This window comes from Castor canadensis, chromosome 13, assembly GCF_047511655.1.
Source record: "Castor canadensis chromosome 13, mCasCan1.hap1v2, whole genome shotgun sequence".
In the NCBI taxonomy this organism is placed as follows: domain Eukaryota; kingdom Metazoa; phylum Chordata; class Mammalia; order Rodentia; family Castoridae; genus Castor; species Castor canadensis.
In genome coordinates, this window is record NC_133398.1 from 58,092,964 (window position 1) to 58,117,117 (window position 24,154).

A 24,154-nucleotide genomic window follows, 5' to 3' on the forward strand; every position below is an offset into this window, starting at 1 on the left:
AGTCCAGCCCCTGAAGGGCACAGAAAAGCAAGACTACAGGAAGCAGGAAATAAAGAGCCAGCCCAGAAAAGTCTCCTGGTGGGAAGGAGGAAACTTCGTCTATTGCATAAAGTGTAATCATATGCAAATTATCATGTCTTCTACAAACACATCTTCCAATAAGCAACTAGGGTGCTCATTCAATACTGACAAGTGTTTAAGGCTATCTCTACAAGATACCAGAATATTTGAAAGAGAGGTAAAAATCACCCAGATGTTTGAGGAATGATAGGGTTGACACTGCAGCCAGTTGCAACTATTATGTCCTTTTTTGGCCCTATTACATGACCTCATTGATCTTCTTATAGTTCTCCTACACACCAGCTTTATATACGTGTACACATACATACACAGAGGGAGAGAGAGAGAGAGAAAGGGAGAGAGAGAGAGAAGATTGAGATTGAGATTTATTTTATCTTCAAGGTATATATACATAAAATATGTCAATTTGAAATTACTAGTAACATATAGTTTCTATTTTTTCATGGTGTTGATCCTCAGACCTTTTTATGTACAGAATTACTCTGGTTCCCTGATGAAAAACATCAAGTGCCTGTTTTTAGTACTTGCAGCTTTTGTTTGGTCCATTGTCTCATCTGCAGCTGTCTGATCTCTGAGGTCCTCTTGTGCTCCATGATACTGGGAGTCCATGAAGACATATAACAGAGTCAAGATCTACCAGAACTGTGGTTTGTTGTCTTCAAGGCACTCAAGACAGTTCATACAACGAAATCAGTTAAATATTCAAATTCTATTCTTCCATTCCAATTAGTTAAAGGAAAAAAAAGAAAACCACAGAAAAGAATATATGAGTCTTTTTTCATAAATATACCTTTCTGCCAAAAACTATATAGATTCCATTTATAACCCAAGTGACAGTTGATTTTCCAAAGGAAAAGAAACACATCATAGTGACTAACTGTATGGGAAAATCAATGCATGCATGCTTTTTTTGCCATGAAAAATCTTACTGTGATAATTAGGAAATTTTTAATACCACTGAGGAATGGGAATGTAAAATGAGCATATTGCTTTGAATTAAAATATGGAAATTTATAGCACCATCTATTGGTTTCAAAATAAATATTGGTTTTTTTCTACTTACACTAATTATAAAGAATAGTATAAAAAGACATTATTATTACTTTAAGTCATATAAAGATAATTCTTTTTTTCACTTTCTAATGATGCTATGGAAACTTTTTAAACAAAACACACAGGAGATGTGCCAACATGAACTTTTAAAAACTAATATAAATTAAAACTATGCTATGCCAGGAAACTAAAATGGAATTGGGACTTTCATTCACACTTTACTTAAATTGAGTTGTATTAGGAGATTAAATTACCTTTTGAGTGTTATTGCTAAACTGATGAAGCGTGTTAGGATGTACTTTATTTTCTGACTGCAACAGAGGGGTTAAAATATATCTGGCCTTTAATTTCTTCCTTCATGGTTTTTCCTAAAATCTGAAGAAGATGCTGGAAACCTCATGTTCCGGTAACAATGGCTATTTCAGACACTTCTTCACACAGGCTTTTCTCCTTTATTTATCAGATTCCATCACAAGGAAGGAACCTTCACAGGTTTCCTAGAAATTCACCCTTTCCAAGCTGTTCTCAGTGTGTACCAGTACACATCTTTATCTAGAACTCAAGACCCCTTGAAGGAACAGTGGTAGAAAAGACCACTCTTCTCTGTCCCAACACATCAGGAAGCATATGGAGAAAACTCCCTTTTTCTACCCTTGGGAGAAATGAATTTATGAAGAGATCACTTTTAGTCCATAGTAGAGGTTATGAACACATGTGTCTCTCCGATCTTAAGTATGTCACATGGATTATTTTTAAAATCTAGTTTTTCCCTTTTAAGATTTAAGTGAAATAAAGGCCTTAAGACCATCAAACGTGACATCTTGGGCTTTATTAACTTCACTGGGCAAATGATCTGGAAAACTGAGCTCTATGCAGAGGGCCTCAGGACAGAATTGAAAGGAAAACCATCTCACTTAGAGCTCACATCAAACACAGGTTTTAAATGGTTTGTTTTCATTTAACCAAATGTTCACCTCTCCAAAATTTCAACAAGCATTAAAATATCAAGAATGTCTTAATCTGAAAGAAGAGGAGAAGAAACAAAGCAGCTCAAAAATAGTACTGGGCTCTCAATGAGTCTATCACAAGAAATTAGATTCAGATTCTTGTAAGGGAAGATATTGTTAGGCTAAACTATACTAAATTACATTTAGTATGACAAAAATTGTCAAATTATAAATCTGACATGATTCATTCTAATATTAAAAGAAGGAAAAATACTTCTTCTACCTTTAGAAACAAAAATGAAAGCAAGAAAGGAAAAAAGCCAATAATAATAACTTCACATAATTCAGAGAGTGATAATTAGCATTTCAGGTTTTCTTAATCAAAACTGTCAAAACAGTTCATCTCAGCTCCTTCCTTGACCAGTCCATGCAAACTTCTACTCATAAGCACTTATTATTGCTACTTGCTACCCAATGTCTGATTGCTAGTTAAAAATTTTCCATGTTTAGCACTACCTGTTTGTAATGTAACAGAATTCAAGATAGGATCCTTGCTTTTATTTTTGGATTTAAAAAAATGTTATTTTGTCTTGTTAGATTTCAAGAAGGTCAGAAACATCCCCAGCCCGAATGGTCTCAGAATCCTTTAAGATCCATCTCATTTCATACGCCCCCAGTATTCTAAACAGGCTTCACACCAAGCAACCTTCACACCCTCCCTGCGGGTCTTACTCACAGAGCAAGCCATAATAACAAGCTTCCATGCCCTGGCTGGCTTTTTGGCTCAACAGGACTGTTCTGTTGCCAAATCCTGCTTCGAGGGCTTCTTGGGATTATCCTTACATGCACCTTAGTGATGTGATGTATTTTGTCTCTTCTGAGTTCAGGTTCATCTTCTATGTTCTCTTGTCTCTATTCAGGGAACAAAATATGTACATAGAGAAGGAAAGAAGCTGTTATTTTTTTTTTTTGCCTTTTTCTCTGAAAAATACCATATCGTTGTGTGTGGATTTGAAAAGCATATTAGTAAGAAGAAAAGGAAACTTTGGGGTCAGCCTGGGCTGTCTAAGGAGACAGTCCAAATAAAATTTAAAGAGGCAACTGCACTGATGGTTTTGGAGAAAACTGGGTGATGTTATTTTCAAAACCTATAGTCCATAATCTGCACACAGCTAAAACAAAGCTTAGCTCAGACCTACAAGGTTCATTTCTAAACATAAAACAAGGAAATGTGGAAGGTTTGTTTTTTTTCTTTAATAAAGTACATTAACGAAGTGCTTTGGGGAACACAAACCTTTTTATGGAGTAAGAACCAGCACTTTTAAAACAAGAAATATGTGTGGGATGGTGTTTATTTTTGTATACATAAATATACACACATGCAGGATTATTAATATTTACATACAGCTACACGTATGGAAATAATTGTCTCAGAAAATGGTTTGGATCTAGAAACAATTGGCAGACAAAGAAAGAAAAACAGAATGGTCCAGTCTCAAAACTATCCCAAAGGACAACATTCCCAACAATGGGAAGACTGATAGCATAATAATAGCCATAAAAATAACATGGAGAGGAGAACTCCAAGATTCCTTAGCATTTTTATGGATTCCCATGAGAGGTTTTAGGACCTAAATTCTTTTCAAATTGACTTTTATTTATGTCTGCAAAATAGATTGACAGCTTCAAATGAAGGGTGGGTGGGTGTTAGTCTTAGCAACTTGGGATAACTTGCAACTGCTGGTGGGTGTTTGCTAGATGGAGGGAGAAAAAGACAGACGGGGAGCCCTCCCTTCTGAAAAGATATTCCCACCACAAGCACGCCACTGTCCACTACTGAGTGTGTGCTTTGTTTCGACTCTGCAGGATTTGGATTGATTTTTGTCCCGTTCAATACCCACACAACATGGAATATTTACGTTTGGATACATCAACAAGGAAAAGCAAAACAAAACAAAAAGACTCACACACAACACACACACAAAAATCTTAGTCTTTTGTTTTACATTTTCTGTAACCCAGATTGCGATAATTATCTCCCTGTCTTTACAAGCCTTTTCTTTCATTCTAAAGGCAGATTTTGGAATCAGGTTACACTTAACTCAGTTTAACAAATAAGAGTAGTCTGGCAAAATGGCACCATGTGCTTTCCACAAATATTTGTGGTATAGGCAAGCTCTCAATGTTTTTATTATGCCCAAGGTTCTTTGGTTTTAAAGCAAGTGGAATAATGTACAGAAAGGAGAAGCACGGATTTGGGAACTGGGTGTGTGTTGGATGCACTTCGCAGATCTTTCTGTGCCAGAGAAAGAACGAGGGAAAAGGAAAAGATACATTTTAAAAATAACTAGGGGAATAGAAAGAGCAAAAAAAAGGTTTGGAGGCATTTAGCAGAGCAGTTTACCCTGGCGTGAGCTACAGGCTAATGATAGAATAATAACATTTGGCGCTGGAGCCCCGAGAGGCTGACAATACACGCACTGTAGCCTGAGCGCTTCACACATTTGCCGGCTCTGTAGTCAGGACAAAGAGTGCAGAACAGAGGCAAAGTAAAGAAGGGAGTGAAAGAGAGTCCACGCTCAAGTTTGCTGTAATATAAATATACATGCACTGTGCTACAGATGTTCCTCATTGGCGAAGGCTGGCACATAATTACGCTATGTGCTTCATAATATTTTAATGAGCTTTTTCTCTAAATAGCAACGAAAATGAACAATAAGAAGCTCTTAGGGAGGGAAAGTTGGTGTTGTTTTTGTGCCTGGGAAAAAAATTCTCATAATAGGTTATATTAGAATGGAAGAGAAAACACTGGTCTGGGTTTAATAAAATTGAATTGAATCTAAAGTATGGTTTCTGAAGCAAGTTCCCTTTTTTCCTTTTCAACTTTAACAGTTCATTCAGGCTACAGGAATAACAAAACAGGGGTTATAGCGTAATTCTGGTGGATTGTTTCTTTCCCTCTCCCCCTTTCTCTTTCCCTCTCTTTTTTTAAGAGAAAAAAAATCCTTAAGTAGAACTGTTGCAACAATGCTGTTAATATATTGTGCCAATTAAAGTCCTGAAATAAATAACAAACCACTTAATATGTGTTGTAAATGTCGTGCTGATTTAAGCATTGTTAAGCATAGATTACATCTCTTCGGGGGGATAGATGACTAGAACCTCAGTGGAGGTTTTGTGTGTGTGTGTGTGTGTGTGTGTGTGTTCCCTATTGTTTTTTTTTTTTTTTTTGTATTTTGCTATTGGGTAATTTCTAAAATGCAGAATAAAAAGTCAGAGTTTAACAGTTTTTAGTACTGCTACTCTTGTAAAGAAAATGATCATTTTTGCTGATGTTCAGTATGTCATTAAAAAAAACCAAATTCAATAGTAAAATTAGAGCAACTTGATTGAGATGTAACCTTTTGGATGGGTTCTTTGCACAGACAATATTTTCAGGGTACATTGAAGGAGACAAGGTAGTATGTGAACTTGTAAACAAAATAACAACAACAACAATAAAGAAATACTAACCCCTGGATGCTAGCTGGGCAAGGAGAACAAAATTGACCCAGTAAATAATATATATTCAGGCAGAGAGCATAGATGTTCTCTTTCTAATTTGTGGATGAGAGAGCTTTGGTTAATATGAAGAATTTCCAGTACTTGTGTAAAATTCCTGTCATTCACTGAATTTGATGTTTCTATTACTGGCAGAATATTCCCTAATTCTCTCCCCTCTTTTGTAAATCCTATGGTAGCAGAGCCTAGATTAAAGATGGAGGTGAATTCCTACTGCAGGGGTCCATCAGTTCACCTGGCTTAAATACCTCAAATTTGTTTTCACCTATTACATTTTAACGTGAGGAAATGACAAATTTAAAAGCAGACCCCAGAGATATGTTCATATGAAATAACATTCAGAAAAGTTTTTGAAATATCATTTTAAGACAGTTTAATTGCCAACCCCTTCCATATCTATCCTTCTTTAGAATGTAAAATTATGTTAATAGGGAAGACTGGAGGCCACTACAAAATTTGTCATGCCCTCAAAAATCAGAATTTAAATGAAATTGAATTATGGTGAGTACAGTTTGGGTGTCAAGTTTATTTTAATTTTTAATTTTTTTAGAAGTAGATATTCTATGCATGACAGTTTTGTTAACTTAATTGGCCAGAATATGTTAACAATCTGAATATCACTCACTGCTAAACCAGATAAATGCCCTGCATGTAGATCTTAATATATATAGAAACAAATCAATTTTTAAAAGTTTTCTGTGCATACAGATAACTTTATACAAAAGGTACAAAGTGGGCATGTATGACCTTAAAAATCAGACATTAAAAATGCAGCACATTAATAAGATTGAATTAAACCACATGTACCCAAGAACTATAATTCAATGAGACATAGTATAGCTGAGCATTTAAAAGTATAGATCCCAGAGCCTAGCTCTTCCACTTGATAGCTCTGTGTGTGTGACCTGGAGCAAGTTCCTAACTTCACAATGCTTCTGTTTATCTATCTGTAAAACAGGAATGGTAATACCACCCTCATAGTCTTGGGAAAAGGACTATATGAGTTATTAAATGTAGGTCACTGAAAACAGTGCCTGGTATATAATATGTACTCCAAAGTTTGCTTGGATTGATGAATCCCACGTGTTACTATTAGGTTTCCCCACTTCCAAGCTGAATCAGGAATTTGAAGTTCTCAGTCTACTATTCAGGTCCAGCAGAGACTGAGTTTGTGATCTGCATTGAGTCTGGCACAGTCTTCTATCTCTTTTAGTTGTAAAATTAGGGCAAGTTGGAAGATCACTTGTAAGTCAGGTTATTTATTAGAACAATAAACCTTTTAAGATAATTCAAAAGTTCACTGAAGATTTCTTTTGATACTACAAAGGAAGAAGTGACATGGGGAACAGAACTGTAGGGCAAGGGCATTGAGATCCATCAAACCCTAGACAATTTGCCTGTGATAAGTACCACCATTATGCCCTGTGTCTGGGTAAGGAAAGCAGCATTAACTATTGGGCACCACGTTCAGGTGAATGTTCCTTCTTTCCAAGGCTACATGAAGAGTCCCTAGCTAGCTTCAACTCCTGTTCTCTCAGGAGAACAATCTTTACTTAGAGTTCTGCAATTCAAATTTGGCTGGCTGCAGACTAGAAATTTGTCTTCAGGGATACACAGCTTCCTCTTTTCTGGACAATCAACCTTTTTGGCTCTCTCTATAGAGTATTTCACTCCCTTCCATAAAGTTAAATGAATAACTTTAAAAAAACAAAACAAAAAGCATGGAGTTTTGTCTTGGATGGTAAAGCTGCAATTTCTCTTTAGGTGAAGTCACCCTCTATCCCTGACCACTGTTCTTGACACTGTTCAGAACAAAGTGCCTCTCAACTGAGTCTGCATGGAAAACAAAATACCCAGGAGCTACAAAGTGTCCCTAGACCAGCAGCACTGGTTTCTATTGGTGCATTTTACAATATTTAATACTTAATCTCTTTAAGGGGAAATGACAACTGAATACCTACACTGTGTCAAAACATATTTTAAGTACTAGCCATCCATTTATTTTATTTTTTTAATTATTGTGCCAGGTGTGGGTACATTGTTGTATTTATAAAGGTTCTTAAAATGTATCAAATATATCATACTCCCCCACTTTCAGTTCTCTCCCCTCTCCTGATTCCTGGAACAGCCTCCTGCCCCTTTCTTTGCCACCTTCCCCCTCCTGCCGGTGCCAACCCCCGCCCCCCCACTGCCGGGCAGAACCTGTTCTGCCATCCTGTTCTCCAATTTTGTAGAAGAAAAAGTGTAAAAGATAAAATGAGAAACATGACTTTTTGCTAGTTTGAGATAAAGATAGCTACACAGGGAGTTTCCTTGTGTTGTTCCCATGCATACGTGTATTATAGCTCCAGTTGATTTGCCTCTTCCAGTCCTCTTTACTCCTCCCTAGCCCGCATCCTATGGTGGCCATGGCCAGTTAAAAATCTCTATATTCATTCCTGTACTGTGAGCACATCAACCTCATTCAAGCTTTTGGTTTCCTTCTCATGCCCTATCCTTCCTTTACACAGCTTCTCCTTAATGTGACCCATGTCCCATAATATTGCTGTATTTTTTTAAGTCTGCAATCCACATATGAGGGAGAACATGTGGCTTTTGGTCTTCTGAGCAAGACTAACTTCACTTAAGATGATGTTTTCCAGTTCCATACATTTACCTGGGAATGACAAAATTTCATTCTTCTTCATTGGCTGTGTAAAAATTCCATGTGTTTTAAATATCACATTTTCTTAATCTATTCATTGGTAGTGGGGTATCTTGGCTATTTCCATAGCTTAGCTATTGTGAATAGTGCTGCAATAAACATAGGTATTGCCTTTGTAGTAACCTGACTCACATTTCTTCAGATACAACCCTAGGAGTGGTATTGCTGGATCATATGGCAGATCTATGTTTAATTTGTTTTAAGGAGCCTCCATGTTGTTTTCTATAGTGGTTGCACTAGCTTACATTCCCACCAGCAGTGTATGAGGGCTCCTTTTTCCCCCTCAGCCTCACCAACATTTGTTGTTGGTGGTGTTCTTAATGGTAGCATTTCCAACAAGAGTGAGGGTGGAATCTTAGTGTGGTTTTGATTTGCATTTCCTTTATGGCCAGGGATGGTGAGCATTTTACATGGGTTTTGTTTTTTTAGCTATTTGGATTTCTTCCTTTGAAAAAGTTCAGTTCAGTTGCCCATTTCTTTTACTGGGTCATTGATTTGGGGGAAGTTAAGTTTTTTGAGCTCCCTGTATATTCTGATGATCAGTCCCTTATCTGATGCATAGCTAGCACAGATTTTCTCCCATTCTGCATGTGGCCTCTTCAATTTAGAGAACATTTCTTTTGTTGTGCAGAAGCTTTTTAATTTCATGTAGTCCCATTTGTCCATCCTTTCTCTTAGTTGCTGGGCTGATGGAGTTCTACTGAGGAAGCCCTTGCCTGTACCTACTGCTTCCAGGGTATTCTCTGTTTTTTCCTGCACTAGCTTCAAGGTTTCAAGTCTGATACTAAGATCCTTAATCCACTTTGAGTCAATATTTGTACAGGGTGACAGGCATGGCTCTAATTTCATGCAGGCAGATAACCACTTTGCCCAGCAACATTTGTTGAAGAGGCTGTCTTTTCTCCATTTTATATTTTTGGCAACTTTGTCAAAAATTATGTGGGTGTAGCTGTGTGGATTCATATCCAGGTCCTCTATTCTGTTCCACTGGTCTTTACATCTGTTTTTGTGCCATTACCATGCTGTTTTTATTGCTATGGCTCTGTAGTATAGTTTGAAGTAGGTTATTGTTATACCTCTAGCATTGCTCTTTTTGGTCAGTATTGTCTTGGCTGTTTGTGGTCTTTTGTGTTTCCAAATAAACTTTAGCCATTCATCTATAAACTCATATCTTCTTCACCAAATCCTATGATCTTGATAATAAAGAGGACAGAGCATTTGAGGTCACACTGTGAGGAAGTAGCAAGCTAATGTTGATTCTAAGAACCCAAGGTCCCACCAGCCACACAATGACCAACTCCAGCAATGAACACAAATCAACAGATTTTAAAAGTAGAGTCAAAATAGTTTTACAACCAGTTATTAGGACTTATAACTTCCTAACCTAATCAAGTGGTAAAAATGTACAAAGGATATTAGTGCATAAGGTATGAGAAAGAAAGATCAAGGGAAGACATTTAGGTTATTCTTGTTGTATTTCTGAAAATGGTATTCAAGAGGTAGGAGAGCACAATGTAATAGCTTCAGGTTTAACATGAAGAGACAGAATAATACCATACTACCAAAGAGAGGAGTGGAGTTACAGCATTCAGAACTCAGTTCTTACTTATGGAATAGGCTCTTAGTCAATATGATTCTCTGAAAATATCCAAGTATATACAATTCTAATTCCCTTTTAGATAAGGAATGTTTATACTCTTGAAAAGAGCCTGTAGGCATTGACTTGCTTTCCCTACAGGCTTACATCTATACTCCCAGCTACTCAAGAGGCAGGGGTAGGAGGATCATGATTTGAGGCCAGACTAGGAAAAGTTAGCATGAGACCTTATCTGCAGGTGGTAGAGCTCTTGCCTTGCAAGTGTGAGGCCCTAAATTCAATCCTTAGTACCAACAATAAATAAGTAAATAAATAAAAAGTCATCATGGAGGATCTGATTGTTATTATTGAGCAGATTGACTCCAACACACCATCTGAATATATGATACTCCAGCACATCATTGAAAAAAGTCTCACTAAATTTTGAGGGAAATATTGCAAAAGATGACCTTCCTCAAAAAATCTATTGTTGTGAAATGTGTTAATTGTTCCTATTACCAGGGGGTGGGAAATCATGTGTATGGGTGTGTTCCTAGACAAGCAACCTAAGAACAGAGCTAGAGAAAGCTGAGACACAGATGGCAAACGTCTGGGCTGTCCTTCCTGGCACAAGTGTGCTTGTGACTGGCTCTGTCTCTCATGCAAGTCTTCAGCTGGATATGTGCCTCGTTCATTGCAAATGACGGAGGGAATGGAGAAGATTGTTTCCCACAGAGTGCATGAAGTTAAGAAGGTAAAATGAACCTGTGGGAGAAACTTTCAGGTCTGTCTGTGCTATCCTGGAAACATATTCCTAATCAGCTAATCAGAGGGTTCTCTTGGGCCCCACCCCTTGGTGTATAGTTCTCAAGGTACTGAAAAGAGCTTTCTTTGAAGGAAATCTTAGATAGATTAGATAGATAGATAGATATACTACAATGGACTCCAGTACAAAAAAAAAAATTCCCTATAATTAGAGAACGTATTTTGAACTTGCAAGATGAAGAAGGGTCTGGCTTAATCTGGTGACTCAAAAACATCTCTTGGAGAATGTTAAAGAGAGGATAAGTTTATCTCAATAAAAGAAAATACGTTTTGACAAGCTATATTCAGCTAGAAGACTGGAGGTAGTCCAACAAAGGCTAACACGGCACTAGTTGGTCAAGTTGGGGAATTCATGTCTTGGAAAACAGTCAGGCTAAAAGCCTGAGATTCTATAAAAAATTTTTTTTGATAGAAGAATGGAACAACTAGAAAGCAGAGTTGCATCAAGTCTAAAATAATACATGGAAAGCAACTAAACTTCTCTGCTTATTCTCTCCACCATCCCACTCAAATTTATCCCTGCCATAAATGAGAGCCTGGTGCCAAGAACACAGGATTCTACACTGGGGACAGCTCATGCCGCCAGTGACTGCAGGAGGCTGATTGGAGGGAAGATCTAGACGACAGTTAAGCCCCAAGTTTCTTGTGGCCTGGAAGCACGCTTGTTTATTTGGCTGTAGTGTGATTCTTCCCATGGTTCATGCAGGCCTCCTCGGTTGCCTTGCAGACTTCCAGACAGACTTCCAGAATGTTTTTCCCAATCTGCAATCATAATTTCCTTGCTTTACCACTCTTAAAGAGGATGGCTTTTAATTAAAATTGTGCCAGAAGTATGTTTAATGTCTATGATCAAAAGAACTGTTGATGGCCATTGCATCTAGATTTTTATTACCTGAGTGCCCACCCCTTTCTCCACTTGGCAACTTTTGACTAATACTTTACCTTTCATTCTTTAAACACTTGCCTAATATTTTCATGGAATATTTCAGTGAGTATTCTTTCACGTCTGCATTTCTACAGAGCTGTGTATAGATTCCAACTATAGCACAAATGACCAGGACAAAATGAAGATGTGGAGCCCCTTGTGGATAAATTATTAACATTTTATGGGCTGGTGGAGCAACTGAAGTGGTGAAGCACCTGCCTTGCAAGCATGAGGCCCAGAGTTCAAACTCCAGTAGCACACACACACAAAAAGACCAAATAATAAGAGTTTCAAAATGGCGCCTCAGAGCATAACCATGGGGAATGCTATACATAGGGCTCTTTGTGATTACACAGATCACATGTCCAGGAAGCCCATCCTACTGTAGCCAAATATTGTGCTTCAGACTTTGTGTTGACTTTGAACTATTAAATCAACTCTCACCCTTTTTTTTTGTTAATGGCACCTGGAGTTCCATTCTCTCCCAGCACTCTAAATCTTGAGAGCAAAGATGCAAGGACAAAGGGAAAATTTTGAATGTATTTGTTCACTGCAGTGGCCTCCAAGACTGTTGAAAACTTCCTGGTACTCAAATCTTTGGATGTATCCTAGTCTAGTTTTATTTTTAAGACAGATTCTCTGTCTTCTAGTTGGGTTTCTGTGGCCCACAATTGGAGAACCCTACAAGTAATAGATATATCTCACTCTCTGCACTGTTCATTCTTTGATCTAATTGAAATTCTAACATACCTTCTTTAAGTAAATACTACATAATAAGAAAGTACAAACTTCTTCATGTACAATATTGCATTTAACCTTTACTATGTGGTTCCAAGGTAGGCACTCTAGTCCCTCCTTTCAGATGATAAAAGTGAGAATCTGAAATGTTAAATAATTTTCTTAAAGTCTTCCAGTTATTTAGTTATGGGGCCAAGATTTTTCAGAGCTAGTTTTTTCTGACTCCCAAGGGTATACTTTCCCCCCAATGTCTTATTATTTTGGTTTCCTCACTATTCAGCACATTGCTTGGCACATCATATTCCCAAAAACTATTCAATAAGTGAGTGACTAGAGGAAGGAATACTCATGTCCACGTATTCATCTCACGTTAGTTCATAACTGATATATAACGGCCTGCAATTATAAAGACAAATTTTTATCTTTTGCTTCTCTCATCATAAAATTTTATTTGCAATTTACTACTATGAAAACACTAGCAGATTCATCATTTAGTTCTGCAGCTGCCTCAGCATACCAACAATCTCAGTTTATGTCATGATTTTTACCTGTGCTTTTCTGTGGTTGTAACTTTCAGACCCAGAGCATAATCACTGGCACAAATATATAGCAATTATTGACTTTTAACTATGCTAGCCTCTTCTTTAAAAAAAGCATTTTCAAATTATTGCTGTTCATCCAGAATTATTTGCAAAATTGATAAATAGAAGGCACCAAATAGAGAATGCCTTCTATAAAGATACTTAGTCTAAATATATAATTGTGCCATATGACAAAGCATTGAAAAGAAAACCAGAAAGATACATACATAGTAAGTAGTTTCAAATTCTACGTGTCTAGCTAACTAAAGTTAAACAGAGGAAATCCATTTGGCAGGTGAAAACAAAACTCACGATTTTCTCCCTTAAATGTGTCCAAACAACTCAATGTAAATAAAATGTTACTAAGCAAAGGACTAATCTTTGCTGTTCCATGTATAGGTTTAGAGGTAAAAATATAAATAAGCAAGTAACCTGATCATAAAAGCTTCCAAACAATGCAAATAGCATTAAGCACAGTAATTATAAGAAAAGGCTTCAAGCAATTTTCACTTCATTGGGTGTGGGATAGAGAAGTAAACCTACGGTTTGCCTGCTGGTGCAAGAATGATTTACACGCCAATTATGGTATTGCTACTAATTATTAGAAAACATTTTTAAGAGTAATTAAAAATCACATGCACCTGTATGATGGCTTGTAACTGTGTTGTGGTAAATTGCTCAGGTTTTCCATATCGGTCACACAGGAACTGTTCAGTGAGATGCAGAAGCATTATGGCCCCAACTGTCAGAATCCACGAAATGTACTCACGTGCCCTCCATGTGGAAGTGTGGCTGAGATCTGGTTCTTCTGCTCAGAAGTTTCTATGTGTGAATGAATGCTATTAGGCCAAGCTAAAGAAGACGATTTAATTCTTTGCTTCTGACATCAGTTATAACAGTGCCGCAAAATACCACTGAGAAAAGAAAGCTAAGAGAAGATAACGCTTAGCCTGATCTGAGAAACTGCTTCTCATTTAAAGAGCATTACTGGAGGAGAACAAGCTCCAAAATTCTAAAAGGAGTACCAGGACCCTATCTTATTTCTAGCATTACGGTAGGACCATGGTCACTTCACTAATCCTTCTAATCTCATCTCCTTTACCATCGAAGCATGAAGATGGATTAATTGGTCTTGATGATTCCTTCCAATAATAAAAATCTGTGTTCCAATTAAGCTAATATCCATAGCACATGAACGAGGAGAATTGGAAAATATTTACTGAGTGTTCATCCAGTCTCTGATATTTCCATTAGTTGTTCAAATCCTTAGCTGCACACTTGAATCACCTGGGAACTTTTAAAAACTATAACACTGAGTTTCCTTCCTCAGAGACTGGGATTTAACGGGATGGAGGTGGGAATAGGCCATCAGTAGCTTCTCCAGCTCGCTCATGACTCTAATACACTCAGCTGGTTTCAAATCACCATGCTCCCTCTATAAGCATTAGGCCACTACTTCTGACTTTCAGAAAATATTATGAGTTGTATATTTTTGCCCCCATTTTAGAGATGAGGAATTATATCTAGGGAGGTCAAACATCTGTTATAGCACAAAAATAGCAGAGACAGGATTCAAATCCGAGGGTCCCTGAGCCAAAGATCCTGTTTTTAACTTGAAATATATTATCAGCTTTGCAAGTTATTGTTCAATTCCTGTCACTTTCTCGCTTTGATTACTATTAATGTCACAATAGCACATGCCCTTAAATACCTTTTATTTAAACTTCCTTATAGTTAGTTCTCAGATATTTAAATAAAATAACACACATAATTAGAAGCATGAATGCATGAATTTGCCTGTTATTTCCATTTAGAATATTTTTGCATACTGGAAATAAACTGTTGGAAGGCCAGGTGATGAAACTCCAGAAAACCATAGCAATCTAGGCTCTTTCAATAACTGCCTGAACACAAAAAGTGTACAGGCTCAGGACGGGAGATATTAGCTTTCTGCAGCCTCATCAGATGGAAGTGGCTGGGGAGGGGGAAAGACACGACACAAAACAAGTGCATGGAAAAAGAGGAGATCTTCCATTCATCTTTCCTGGAAGGCTGTTTATGTTTTGCTCCTCTTAAGGCTGTCACCTCTGTTCCTAATGATTATCTCACTGATTCCAGGACATTATCACCACTTATTTAGTTATTATCTCCGCTGGAAATTTATTATCCTTTCAAAAGGTGCAAAGCAATCTATGTACCATCATAATTGGGTTTAGAATCTTAATCCTGCACAGTCAAGGCAAATAAAAGACACTATATATACAGTTACTGTCAGGTATTTTATTAGAGCTTAAGGAAACAAATAACAACAAAAGACAAAACATTAAACACTCCGGATCTTTGGATCAGAGACTCACTATTTTTTTTTCTTATTAGTAGTAAAATTCACACCTCAACTGCCAACAGCCTCACCTGAGAGCAAGCAGGAATTTTATTTTCACTCCAGCACATAATTGGCAGATCCATATTTTGTTTTTGCTTGTTTTTTTCTTTCAGCAAAATCAATGTGCCTTCTTTCTGACTTTCCCTGCCAAGCATATCAGATTGTGTGTGGCTTATGGATACACAATAATTCATGGATAACGTGAAAGCCCACAATAACTGAACAAAAAAAGTAAAAAGAGAAAAGAATTACATGGAGAAAGCATGAGTGAATAACAGAAGACAGATTTGAGAAGATTATTGGAGAGATGACAGAGAACATCACAATGATTTGTTTTGCCAAGTTGTCATTTCAAAGATAATGAAGAACTATTAAAGCATCTTCTTTTTTCTTGAGTATTAAAGGATAAGTGAAATGAATGCACAGATACTAATTATAAATAAGTTATAATAAGTTTGGGTAGCTAGCTACCTTATAGAACACTCTAGACACATATGTTAGGCAAATGCATCAACTCTACCCAGTGACTTTATATATCCTTGGCATTAAGTCTGGAGCTATTGTGTGGGAATAGGATGGTGACTTAACTCGGTTGGTGGTCATTTTATTGCCAATTTAACTGGTGTTAAATTAGTGGGTATTTAACTGTCACTAAAACAATTTAGGGCTCAATTCACCAAAGTATCATTTTTACTAATATTTTAGTGAAAGTGAAGAACCGGCCCTCCCAATGCTCTGGTGAACTGCTGGAAACACTACAGTTTTCTCTCTAGTCCATAGTACTGAAACTTGCATTAGCAAAAGTGGCAGGCTGCCTACCAAAGAAAAAATAATCTTGAGAACTTGGTACCCTGCTGTAGTTTATGGCAGTAAAACCATTTTAATGTCCCTTTTCACTGAATGAGATTTTTTTTTTTTAGATTCCTAAATCATGAGCCAAATTAGTATTAGTATAACCCATTCCATATTTCATGGAAGACCTTCACTGTATGCCTATTGTGCTGAACTCCCAACTTTTTGTGTTAGGAAAACAAAAAAATACTCATTTTTCCACCAACAGGAGAAATATGACTCTAAATTCAGGAAGATTTAAAATGCCACAACACAGTTATCTACCAGCAAACATATCATTTCTTTGTTTCATAGGACACCGAGGATGAATTATTCATGAGACCCCATTTCACATGCTTATTGTGTCTGGTGGCAAAGCCCCCACCACTCAGCCCCAGGAAAGCTCAGGCACTTTGCTGCCGGCACAGAGCTCTGCACCATCCAGGGACCAGCCTGTGCTCTTGAGTTACTGGAGCAGCACAGGCAGTTCCAGTGGCCTCAGCTGTGGAGACAGCTGTTTGCCCACCGTCTGTGATGGCAGAAATGTGTGGTAGGCTTCTCCCTAACAGCATGCCCTCTCACACACACCACACATACACACAAAAAAAATTCCAGGCTGTGCATCACAGACACAACACCATCAAAGGGGTGAAAAGAGCCCCATGATTCAGGGGCCAGAATGAGCAATGTGCCTCAGTAAGAATAACTCCTTATCTCATGCAAGAAACTATTGGAACACAGTCTGTGGTTCTCAATGTAAACCTTTCTCGTCATTTATGCATAAAAAGGTTTGTGCATGCGTGAAATTCAAAATGATTTATTGTTTAGTTATTGCCTTATTTACTCACTTAATGGATTGATTGATGTGCTGGATCCTATACACAACAGAGGCTTTTTCCCCCAAATAATGTCTTAAGGGAAATAGTAACCAGGAGTTTTACTAACAGAGTAACTCAGCCCTTTCTAACTGGTTTATGTTCGTAATGAGTTTCTTTTGATTCTTGTCTGCTACCTGTCTCTGGCTATTCACTGGTGCACAGTGTGCTGCTCCTTGCACACTGTGGAAAGTGGCAGGGATGAAGGAATAAAATGTTAAGTGTGAAAGGAGAAAATACAGGGAGAAAATCTCGACCTTAAACTAGAGTTTTAGCCAATATAAGCCTCAATAGTAGGCAATTCTTACAGGGTACATGGTGGGAGCGATGGAGCTGCTCTTCAGCCAAGGGAGTTGTTAAAAGTCCATCTGGCATCACTTCTCCACAGAGGAGGGAGGTGCTGACAGAGAAGACCCACAATTTGAATTCTTCTTGTGGACCTAGTATCATTGTGACTCTTATGGACACTGAACTTTCATTTTATAAAGACACACTACACCTGAAGTAGCTGATATAATAAAATGAAATTCTCTAAAAACGTTGCAAAGATGGTTACAGGAAAAGTTCCACAAACCTTTTACTAGCCTGTCTTGAATTTTACTTATTGTTTTATTAGGATTTCTAATTTTTTTTAAATAAGTTTTGCTGACCAGGGGCCAAATCAAGGAGGTAGAGTTTGATTTGTTTATAGAAATTAGATGTTGAATTTGTGCAGAACTCTTATTCTATCAATGTTCCGTGCGAGCAACATTTACGTAGGATCTCTGTAACCTCTTTTCCAAACAAACTCTAATTTGACATAATGCAGTGTAGAATGGCACCAGTCATCGGGCTTGCATCAGAAATGCATTTTATTTGGATTCAGTTCAGACTCTTAACGAACTGGTTCCCATAAATGCAGCAGATGGGAGTGAGGCAAATGGAAGCGTGTGTGGGGCCTCACACCCAGCATCCGCTGCTGCTCCACTCTTGTAAAGCCTTCCCTAGTTAGCTGGTTAGTTAGTTAGCTAATTAGTTAGGCACATTCCAGATGAAACTTTTAATTATAATTAGCATATTTCTCTTACCAATGCACCAAAATGAGGCTTGAAAAGCTACAGTCCAGCCAAGGCAAGAGGATTCTTTCCTTCCTTCTCTTTCTCTCTCCTACTGATTAATGTGGTGAGTGCTGCCAGAAGATGGTCCAACGGTTTATAAACCTGGCAAAGCTGGAGCCAGACCTTCTTTTCTAAAGGTCAATTTAAAATGCTAGTTGCACTGTAAACAGAATTCTCCCTAGAAGAATGCCACACCATGCCCAGAGTGGTCTCTTAATACAAAATATCAATTTGATTTTCCTCAGGAGATTCACTCTCCTTTTGCAATGCAAATATTTTCAAGTGTACTAAACACGTTTTAGCACCTCAACATAGGCACTAAAACTATTTGCATGCAAAATTACCCAGAGTAGGCAGACAGGCACAAGCTTATGCTAGCACCATATGTGCTAAAGAATTTGAGCCAGGAAACAACTAGTATCTGGACGTTATTTACAATTTAAATTTAATTTTACATTATTATTCAAATGAGAGCTTATATATAAGTCTCTATTAAAATTAATGCTTCACATGGAACAAAATTTCACCTAAAATTATATTTGTAATAGTGCTGAAGCTTTTGTCCCCAATTATCTACATGATTCAAGAAGTACGATACAACACTTTTGTTTAGTCTTGCAATTCTACCTGCATGAGTGGTTTGGTTTTTCCTTCCAAATTTCCCCTCGGAAGAAACAGCAAAATTAAACTTGATTGGAAGGCCCAGAAAACAGAACAGACCAAGCCTGACATATGAAAGAGCATAAATGATTTGAGTAAAGACACATTTATCTGGAAATAGCACTAAACATTGTCCACATTAACATATATATATATATACAGATATATATATATAATTTTTCCCTTTTCTTTCCAAGAAGTTCCACGTGTTTTTGTGAACACTGGAAATGACTTTGTTTGGCATTTAGCTTGCAAATTCCAACGTGTTGTACTGTCCTAAGAAAGTGGCACTTCTTTACATATGTAGGAACACAATTCAGCCAATTTCCACTATGTGTCCACTGTAAACTAATAAAGAAATCTTAAATCTATTGGCAGCATTTGGGTGCTGTGTTTCACGATCATTTGTTAATCCGTATCAAACAGAAGTCTGCTTTCTTCATTATCTTCTCAAGCAATTTTCTATTTTAAGTTTGGTAAAATGTCAAGTCTTTAATGTCACTAGTTTAACTGTTTAGTAGTTTATTTTTATATTCATTTAAGGAGAAAAAGGATCAGTTGAATCTGAATGGTTATTTCCAGCTCTCTCCAACCTTTCTCTCACCCAGAAAGTCTGGCAAGTGGATTCCCAGAGACCTTGAGAGCGATCAGAATAATCTCTTCCCCAGCTCTCTGCTGAGTTATCTGCAAATTGTTACAATTGCAGTCCTGAGTACATTGCATATTATTGTCTGTTAAGTAAAGAGCATTTGAGCGAGGTACTTGGAAACTGTTATTTAGTAACCTATTTTAACTAAAATCTAAGTACCAAAAGTAAAGTATTTTTTAAATGCAAAACTGTGGAAGTGATCCTATGGAATTTAACTTGGTATAGAAGAAATACAAGAAAAATTAAAATGGTACAATTTATCACAAGGATAACATCCAGAACACACAGGGAATTCATCTTCTTGGGTTAAAGATACTCAATTTATCATAAACCTAGCATACACAACTTTTCTTTTGAAAACTTCAAGTATCGTTCTAGGTCAAACATCTTTTTTGCTTTCTTTTCTATTATTTTTCTTAAGAGGAAAGGAAGAAGCTGATTTCTTTCTTGATTTGCAATCAGTCTGAGAAATGTTGAATCATTGGCTAGGTTCATGAACTCAATTCTGTGCAGCTTTAATTTATAGCAGTCACATTTCTATAACAGAAGGTCTTTCAAAGGAGCTTAGAGAAGAACTGAAACCTGTATAGAAGGTTTAATGGGAATGGAAAATCTCCACGTTTACACATCTATCCTTGCATATTAATATCATTACATTTAAATGATGGTTTGATTTCAAACACTGAATTAATTAAGAAGGGAACTTCCAGGTTGAGTTACGATGCCAAATCAAATGCCACCAGCTCCCTCTACTGGCTACTAGAGGAAAGCATTTGGTCTGTCAATGAGACAAAATTTGCTGTTTGTTTACTTAAGAAGCATCTTCACTGAATTAAATTTCTCAAAAAGCACAAGCTTCTTGGTAAACGTGAAAGATGTTAATCTATAGTAACAGGAATAATTGTAGAAATAGAAGTTAGCTGATGTGATTTTTTTTATCACGAGTAAATGATTCCTTTTACTCATTTAGAAACATTTAGTCATTTCCTCCTTGCCTGGTACCTCTATAACATAGAGTTAGGATGAAGGTTAAAATATAATTAAGGTTGGGTTTATGGTTGCAGTTTTCTCAAATCTGATACAAATGCTAAATTTACTTTCTGGAAGCTGAGAAATCTTAATGGAAGTAGCAAATTTTTATATACTTCCTCATCTTTTGCTGAGCTCCAAAAGAGAAAAGATCCAATATCTATGGTATTGTTATTTCGTTGAGGAATAATAGACTACTTTTAAGTTGTAGTATAGTTTGGAAGAAAGGAAATGTTGGATTCCTTTACATAATTATAACATTTAATATAACATTTTTAACGAGGGCAGTAAGAGAACAACATATATAAACATTAAATGCATTTTCCTCCCCCAAAGGCCTTCCCCCAAGCTCATGGAGACTACTGTCCTCCACCATCCGAAACAATCAATCTATTTGGGTTCACTCATTTAGAGCTGCCTCTCACTCAAATCTCCCCTGTCCCCTTCTAGGTTTGGTCTGGTTTTCACTCAGCCATACTCCCTGAACATAAATGGAAAATGTACTAGCACACTCAGAAGTTTTCAAATTCCACTCATTTCAACAAGTGAGACTTGACAGGCTTGCTACAATAGGCTCATGTGGGAGACTTTAGTGTTTTGACGTAAATGCACTGTGAAGGAAAACCTTTCTTCTTTAGAAAGGAAGAGAGAACTTCAGAGACAGCCTGGGTTCTACAGATATCTAGTTTAGTGGTGCTGTCCAGATTCTCAACACTTTGCCTCTATTATAACATGTGAACAGAAAACAAATTTGAAAACAAAGTTTAATTTTTTGTAGGTTACTCAGTTAGAAAAAAAATCTTTTGCTCTTTCATCCCCACCACTCCACTAGACATGGGTACTCGCATGCACACGCATACAAGCACACACTGCCTCAGAATATATGTCTTTCCTCTTTGTGATTGAGTCATTTCTGTTACAAGAACCATCCTGCATATTAAAGTAGATATCTTAATTTAGGAAATCACACTGATTTACTAAAGCATCCATAATAGGTGTCAAAGCTACAGAGAATCTTTTTATGACAAGTTCTTCCTCGTTTTGCAGTATAATTATTGTTGAATTATAGTACATCCTTGCATGCAGCCTTTTTAGGGATTTTCTTATTTCACTGACTTTCTTTAAAATACAAACTCTCTTTTTAAAGTTGAAGCTTTGAAACATCAAGTTAAGAATTTGGCTTTGAAGTCAAACTTGTCCCCTGGGTTCAAATCTCATGTTTGTCATGTATAAACTGCATGACCTAAAGGTAAGTCATTTAAACTTGGTGATCCCATGTTACCATCTGTTGAAAAGGAATGATTTATCTCCACATCATAGGGTGCCTCGCTGAAGTTACCACAGTATAGTATGAGGATTACAGTAGAATGTTTGGTACAAGAGAACCAAGCAATGTTGCTATTCCTACTCAAGAAACAAGGGGAAAAAAACTCCTTAAGTAAATGAAACAATGCAATTATTTTCCTTTGTGTGTGGGGGGTGGGGAGGGAGTGCCATACCTGTCATCCAAGAGCTCTCTGACTGCTGCTGATTCTCATAAGAAAACTGAGAAGATGGCAGTATCTGAAGTAAGAGTTGGTATTTGATGGGTGAGGCATACAAAAGTTCATAGCAGGGTAAATTTCCTTTGGTTCACTATTGGCAGTAAGCAGTAGACTAGAACCTACAACCAGAAAATAAAGTTGTCAATGGGTCTTCCAGAGGGAACAGCTACTGTATGATGTGTCAATGTAACATCAGAAAGCATTGGGAAAATAAGCTGAAAATCCAAGTCTTTCAGTAGATAAATCTTAATCCAGTCCCACCTCTGGCACCTACTAGCTATCTGACTTTGGGACCATTCCTCAATTCTCTGAGCTTCATTTTCTCATTCTATAAAGTGATGATATTGTCTAATTCACACAGCTGTGTGAGAATGCAGCTATAGTATAGTTATATATAGTATAGTATAGTATAGTGTATATATAGTTATAGTAAACATTCTGCAAAAACTGACTTTTTGCTCTGGAGCCTCATTGGCTTCAACTCAAAGCCTACCTTCTTCTGCCATAGCTAAATGTACCTTCTTGGAAATTTGTCCCTCATTCTTGCCTCCTACCTTCAAAATGTCATTTAATGTCTGCTCCTTTATTATAGCTTAGCTCAGTCAGCACTTCCTTTTGGAAACCTTTTTTGATTTTGCTGAATTACCCCAATCCTTTCTGTGTTCTTTATTTTCAGATAGTAGTCTTCCATTTTGGTACTTATCACAGATTTGATTCTGTTAGCTTCATTATGACTCTATTAGAACTATAATCTACCCAAAGTCAGGGAGTGTCTTTTTGTTTATCATTGTGTCCCCAAATTCTAGTGAAGAGGAGGAGCCTAATAATTATATGTTGAATACATAAATGGAAAGTAAGCACACAATAGGTATTTGGAAAAAAGGTGTATTTTTATATACCTTTTCTTAATATCAAAGACACCTGACAAGGCCTCTAGAGATTACTCCAAAACACTTTTCCTTCAAATGTCTCAAACAACTTCACACCCTCTTAAGGTCAGTGAGTAGAGAATGAAGAACTGCAAACCAATGGGTACCTATACCAGTCTGTGTCTGTTATCCAATGGCATCCACATTTACTTTGGTTTTTCCTAAACTGCACTCCATTTTATAATTGAAACAGTCTCTCAGCTGTAAAAAGCTAAGGATGTGATGACAGTAACTGTGAACCATGCCCTTCAATGGGGAACTTTATACAGTGATAGGACTGGAAATTATTTACTTTAGGAAGGGAATCCTGTTAGGAGTTCTGCATAGCCTTTTGTATATTGTGAGAAGCTGTGCATATTTGTGGGGGTGGGAGGTCCTGAAACTGCATTCTCAGATGGTTCTTAGTCCTCTGTTTTCATATTTATTCCACCACTCACCCCCTTTAAAATATTGTCACTGGATAGAAGTGGCAATAATGCCTGGGAAATATTTTAATGTCATAATAAAAGTCACTGGAAGTGTGGCAACACAAGAAAGAAAGTATAGTGGCAAAACTGTAGAACATTTAAATTTTTTTTCCATTCATTAAAAAAAACTTAAGAGACTTGAAGGGCAGGAAATGCTGCTACTTTATTGCCTTTTTAGTCAAATGCCTTTATGGGCATATCCCTTTAACCTATATTATTAATACTGATCCCTCAGGGCCTATCGCAATTTCCACCTCCTCCCTGTTCTGACTACCCCAAGACACTCTGACCTGTTTTCAGAATTCCCATTATACCTCTTTTGCATGTTTGCTAGTGGTTACAGCACTCAGTCTCTCTCTCTCTCTCTCTCTCTTTTTCAACTACCTTGGAAGGTAGGAGCACTGGGGATAGGAAACACCCCATTAAGGATAGTTAAGTAAGAAAAGTGAGGACTCTTGGAACATGTGTGGGTTTAGGAACAGCAAGACACAATTAGAATTTCATTTCTTGACCCTTACTTCCAGTAAGAACATTTTCAAGTATCTAGATCAGATTTATAAAAGCAAAGGAGGAAATATCTCATCTTATTGCATTATTATTAGAATTAAAACAAATTAAAATGTGGTTTTATGACACTTCCCTCTGTCAAGTGTAATAACTTTTATAATGCTTTATGTTTTTATTTCTATGCTCTGATTA

The 24,154-nt window shown here is 37.1% G+C and overlaps 1 long non-coding RNA gene across 2 annotated transcripts; it reads right to left on the reverse strand.

The window, feature by feature from the left end:
* Nucleotides 1–290: 290 nt before the first annotated feature.
* Nucleotides 291–22,191, reverse strand: LOC141415430 (uncharacterized). Of its 2 annotated transcripts, none has more exons than XR_012440438.1 (3): nt 22,015–22,191; nt 2,818–2,993; nt 291–790 (listed from the first exon to the last, which is right to left on the reverse strand). It is a non-coding gene; the product is annotated as an uncharacterized lncRNA (long non-coding RNA). The 2 variants fall into 2 exon arrangements; XR_012440439.1 differs by lacking the exon at nt 22,015–22,191 and adding an exon at nt 18,148–18,239.
* Nucleotides 22,192–24,154: the final 1,963 nt, after the last annotated feature.